This window comes from Nyctereutes procyonoides, unplaced genomic scaffold (assembly GCF_905146905.1).
Source record: "Nyctereutes procyonoides isolate TBG_1078 unplaced genomic scaffold, NYPRO_anot_genome, whole genome shotgun sequence".
NCBI classification, from domain to species: domain Eukaryota; kingdom Metazoa; phylum Chordata; class Mammalia; order Carnivora; family Canidae; genus Nyctereutes; species Nyctereutes procyonoides.
The window spans coordinates 19,174,785-19,180,604 of record NW_026575036.1 but is presented as its reverse complement, the minus strand read 5'-3'; the positions used below and the strand labels follow the sequence as shown (position 1 = coordinate 19,180,604).

The window sequence follows — 5,820 nt, the reverse complement described above, 5'->3', positions numbered from 1 at the left end:
CTCTCTTATCACTTTATATTTTCTCCTGTATGATATTATGAATTCTTTGGTTTCTAAATTTATATATATATATACATGAATAATATATGATATCAATAATATATATATATGATATATATTATAAATCTCCATGTCCAACCTTGGCTCTACTCTGCACTGCAGACTCATATGTCCATTTCTGTACTTGGATCATTCAGAATCATATCAAACTCAAAATGTCCAAAACTGAAAAAAAATTACCTTGGTACAAGTTAAAAAGGAACATTATGAAAACAGAACCTTAATATATCTGGGAGAGGAAAAGGAAATAGAGATGATGTTTAGATATATTCTTACAGGAAGAATTATCAGTATCTAGAACTTAAGACAACATTTCTAGTGAGAAAAAAAGTGTAAAATATATAATGTAAAATTGCAAGGCATGCTCAAAGATTGAGATTTGACTATGATTAAAGCATAAGCATAAAGAGAACGAAAAACAGATTGGAAACTACATTGGCCTCTTCACTATTCCTCAACTGAGGCACACTCCAATCAATCACAGGGCTTTTGTACTGCTGGTCTCCCTTCCAGAAATAGTCATCCTCAATTCCTGTGTGAATTACAGGAATTCCAATTTTTATTAAAATGTTACCTTCTCAATCAACCTACCCCTCATCATCTCACTTAAAAGTGACATCCCTCCACCCTAGAACTCTCATTTCCTTTTCTTCCTCCTTATTTGTCTATGGTATTTTTCATTAGCTATAATACTGTACATTTTTTGTACTCATTTGATTTATTGACTATCTTGTAAAATATGACTATCTTACCTTTAGAATTTAAGATCCACCGTGGCTTACACTGACTCTCTTTTGTTCATTTCAATATGCTCACTTCATAGGCCAAACAGTACATGGGGCATAATAGGTCCTCAATAAATATTTGTTGACCATGAAAAAGGAAGGATTGAAGAATTAAGAACCCAATTAAAACAGAGTACTCCTAATGCCATGCTTTCTTCTTGACTCTGTCTTCATACTTGTTACCTCAACCTGAGATCTATTCCTCCCTCTTTGTTACCCAGACTTTTCAACTGGGTAGACTCTTGTTTATCCTCTAAAACAGTGTTAGCTGGTACTTCTTTTGGGAAACCTACACTTTCCTCTTACACCCACACCCGGATAGTCACCACCACTTCTGTACTTTGACATTTTACACATAAATTTATTATACCACTATTACATTATATTGTATGCATTTGTTGGTATAAATGTTACCATTTGTTGTTACAGTGTTACAAATAAAAAACCCCTTCAAGACAAGGATTATATTTGGTTGGTTGGGAATTCTGGTAAAAACTAAAAAATCTGTTACTTCTCTCTCCTTTTATTATGTGTTATCTTAGAAGTATTCAGAAGGGTAACTTTTGAATTAGAGCTTTAAAAGCAAATGAATTTAAATAGATAGATAATAATGAATGGCATAGATATGGTTTTATTCATGAGAGTTAATTTTTGAAAATTTTTTTTAGTTTACTTATGTTTGAAACAGAATTCATTGAATTTTGAAGATCATGTTAATAATTACTCACTATAGAAAGAATATCTCTATCACCTGTTACCTTAATGAAGCATTAACTTAAAGGTTAATTATAAGAAATGTGGGCAGCCCCGGTGGCGCAGCGGTTTAGCACCGCCTGCAGCCCAGGGCGTGATCCTGGAGACCCGGGATCGAGTCCCACGTCAGGCTATCTGCATGGAGCCTGCTTCTCCCTCTGCCTGTATCTCTGTCTCTCTCTGTGTGTCTCTACGAATAAATAAATAAAATATTTTTTTAAAAATTATAAGAAATGTGAAAATTTGCTGATAAAAGCATGGAAAATCATAAATCAACATGAACAAGTAGAGAATATATAAAATTCAAATTTGGGGACTCTGAATTATTGGCTTGTTTCTGAAGAAAAGAAGGTCAGAAAAGCCATCCCATTAGTCCCATTGCCCTTTCTTTGAGTATTCAGTAACACTAAGAGGAATGTGTAGCACAAGTATCTCAGCATATAATGAAAGCACAAAGTATAGTTTAAGAAGAAATCCGAGCTTTTTGCTGCCATTCAATTGTCAAATTAGAAGCAACACTTACAAGAAAATTTACTTTAACTTTTACGTGGACATAATCATTCATTTTTCCAAAAATTTGTACCATTTGACATTGCAATAAAATTGGCTCAAAGCCTGGATTCCTCTCCAGCTGGTTATCTACCTGAAGAAAGTTGGGATATATATATATATATATATATATATATATATATATGTTTTAAATGTATATCAATCATGTATACATGACTAAAAACTGCTTACCCTACCTTTCTATTTTCCCTGAATGCCTGAATTTTTTCTATATTGCTATTGCTGTTTACTTTTTTTGTCACTCAGGTTGAGAGGGTTCTTATACCATCAAGGATTCTTTTGTTAAGTAGCAAATTTTCGGTGTGAACTCAAAGAAACTAGGACATGGATCTGGTCAGTTATGAAAGGAAAAGGAGACTACAGTTGTTCATTTGGACTGTAGGCTTGAAAATGATATGAAAGCCTGGAGTTTCGCATGTGCTTCACCATTCTTTGGAGAGGATGTTTGCAGAGGTCAACAGGATGGATGGGACCTACAAGGCTGTTGACACAAGGATTAATGCATTCTGGGATGGCCTCTCACTCTGAAAAAACCTTGAACCCCCTACTGTTTAAGTCTTCCCTCATTTAAAATTCTCTAATGGGGTGCCTGGGGAATTCAGTCAATCAAGTATCTGACTGTTGATTTTGGCTCAGGTCATGACCCCACGGTTCTGGGATTGAGCCCTGTGTGGAGCCCCACATGGGGCTGGGTGTTCAGCATGGAGTCCACTTGAGATTCTCTCTCTCCCTTTCCCTCTGCTCCTCCCTCAGGCTTCTCTCTCTCTCTCCCTCTCTCTTTCTCTCTCTCTCTCAAATAAATAAATAAATCTTAAAGTAAAATTCTCTAATGGTTTTACACTACAGTTTGAATGCCCCACTCTTCCCATTATAGATGGTCTGGCTCTTGTCTATCTCTCTGATCTTATCTCAAACCACTCAGCTCTTCACTTACTATGCTGCAGCCACAATTGGTCTTGATTATAAACCTTGAATGCCAAATTCAGTGCTGTTGCTTTTTCCTAAAATGTTCTTCTCCTGGCTCTTTTATGACTAGACTTCTATGATTTTTCAAGTCCAAGCTTACATGTTACCTCTCAGAGAAGACTTGGTGACATCATGACTGGGCATGTTACAGCAGAAACAACTGCTCTTGGGCCATCAGCTCAATCCTGACAACACTGTAAAATTAAACCATAAAATCAATCAGTGCAACAAACAAAAAGTGAAACTTCCTATCAGTCTCCTGGTTTTTTTTTTCATTCCTCCTTTTATGATCATGCTGCAATGTATCAGCAACAATTCTTGCAAAATTAAATGCCAATTTTCTTGGATTATTTCCCCAACATTCAATTAAATGTTCAATTCCAAAATGTAGGAGTCATCCTCCATTCTTCCCTTTCCCTCACTTACAATTTAATAGGATAATTTAATAAAATAATTCCTATTATCCATCCTCCAGATCATATTCAAATGTCTCACAGGGCCGTCACTCTGATCAAAGCTACCATTCCCTTTGTCTAAGCCTAGTACAATAACCTGATCATTGGTCTCCCTCCTTTCCATCCCCAGCTATTTGTCAAATCACCCAGAGTAATCATTGAAAAACAGGAATCAGTTTAGACCACTCACCCATCAAATATTTTATAAAGACTTTGGATTATAGTTTGAATGTCCAACTTCTCCGTTACACTCTGTCTCCTCCTCACCTCTTTGACCTCATCTCAACCACTCAGTTCTTTGTTCGCTGTGTTCCAGCCACTCTGGCCTTGCTTTTGTTCCTTAAATGTGCCAAATTCAGTTTTTTGTTTCTTTTTTCTATTTTTTTCCCCTTCCACTCAGACTGTTTCCTCTTACTCCCCAGAAGGAGGAGAAGAACAATCATCAATGGCAATAGACAGTTGAGGAAGCAACACCTAAAGCCAGCTTCATGCTGAGGAGAGAACACAGGTTTCAGGTACTCTACATTCAAAGAAACTTCTCTAGTAACAAACTATAGAAATGACCTCTGAAAGCATAGTCTTTGTTGTTCCTTTTTTCTAAAAGTCTCCTGGTTCTTCATATGATTGGCTTTCTATGATTTTTTAAAGTCTAATTTTAAGTGTCCTCTCTCACAGAAGACTCCTGTGATGACACTCCTAACATCACTCCTAACCCCCACTCAGATTCTTTATCATATCACACTATTGTTTTTCCTTCATAGCACTTCACTGTGAGATGTAATATTTGGTATTTAAATGTTTGTCTGTATATCTTCTTTTACTCCCTATAGAATATATGCTCCATGAGGATAAGGATCTTGGCTGTCTTATTAACTACTATCTCCCTAATGCTAGAGTAGTACATGGCACATGGTACTGCACAACAAATATTTCAAAAGTATTTTAGAATAGCTAAACAACAATTATGAAAGGGGGCTCCGTTTTAAAAATATCCATGGCAAGCTATATAATGATCAGTGAACACTGTTGGTGAGCACTCACACTGTCCAGACTGACAATTCCCCCTGGATATACTGTCCTGTAGAGTTATCCATCTGGACCCTCCAGAGCAGGCTGCTTGGTTTTGTGACTTGGGCAGTTGGTGGGCTCCAGAGAGTTAGCACTCCATTGATACAGTACATCTGAGAAAAGCTTTCTGACATTTTTATATTAAACAAACTGGTGTTTTATTTACCAGTGGTGGTCATTTCCTAATTCCTTCAAATAATTGAAATAACCTCATAATTACTGATTATTTACCCAAACTTTCACTACCCTTCACAGACTAAATTTCCCTAAACTTTGAGTAAACATAAGCTTTACACGAAAGGGAAGAAAGGAAGAGCTGGAAAGCTACTCAGTTAACCCATAACCAGACCAGATTTAGCAACACAATTACAAGATTGAGTCCAGAGATACTAACTCTAATTTATTTCTGTTATAAATTTATGAGAAACATTTCTTGAAACATATTAACTTATTCAGAGAAAGATGCATTCCTAGGAGAATAAAATAATATTGTTATACTACAAGGAAATGGAAATGTTCAGAATACAAACCTCCAAACTGAGAGGATTGTCTAGGTAGGACAATACACATGGAGACTTTGCCATGTATTTTCTAATATAGTTTCAATTTCAAAACACCTAAAACTTCATTTATAAAAGATAATGATTGCCTAAATATAAATCTCTTCACACCGTACCCTCCAAAACATAAGAGCAACAAGGAAGTCAAATAAAGCCACATGTGACCCAAATCTTCAGCATTACAAGAAGAGAGAAAATACCATCAAATTCAAATTACTTGTAAGTAAATAAATAAGTACCAAATTCCAGAGTTCTCATTACTGCTACCTGCCTATGTTGTATCTAAAGAGTAAGAGAAGGGAGGCTAAGAGATTCCTTGGGGGAACAGTTCACATATGAACTGCAGGAAAAGCACCTTAGGAAAAAATGTTTTCACCAACAAAATCCAAATATTGGCCTGAATCTGAGAATTCACAGCACCAAGCATCTGGAAGTTACTCAAAAATGAGAAAGTGGCAGAAGACTTAATAGAATTATTACTGGGGGAAAAATTATTAGAGAAAATTTGTCTCTTGAGAAGATGTGGTAGTAAGAGAGGAGGAAAAGGTAAAAAAAGTAGAAAAGAGAAGTAACAATCTCATAGAATCAAAGAGGGCAAAAATA

The 5,820-nt window shown here is 35.9% G+C and overlaps 1 pseudogene; it reads right to left on the bottom strand.

Moving 5' to 3' along the window:
* Positions 1–3,980: 3,980 nt before the first annotated feature.
* Positions 3,981–4,171, bottom strand: LOC129505736 (small nucleolar RNA U3; annotated as a pseudogene).
* Positions 4,172–5,820: the final 1,649 nt, after the last annotated feature.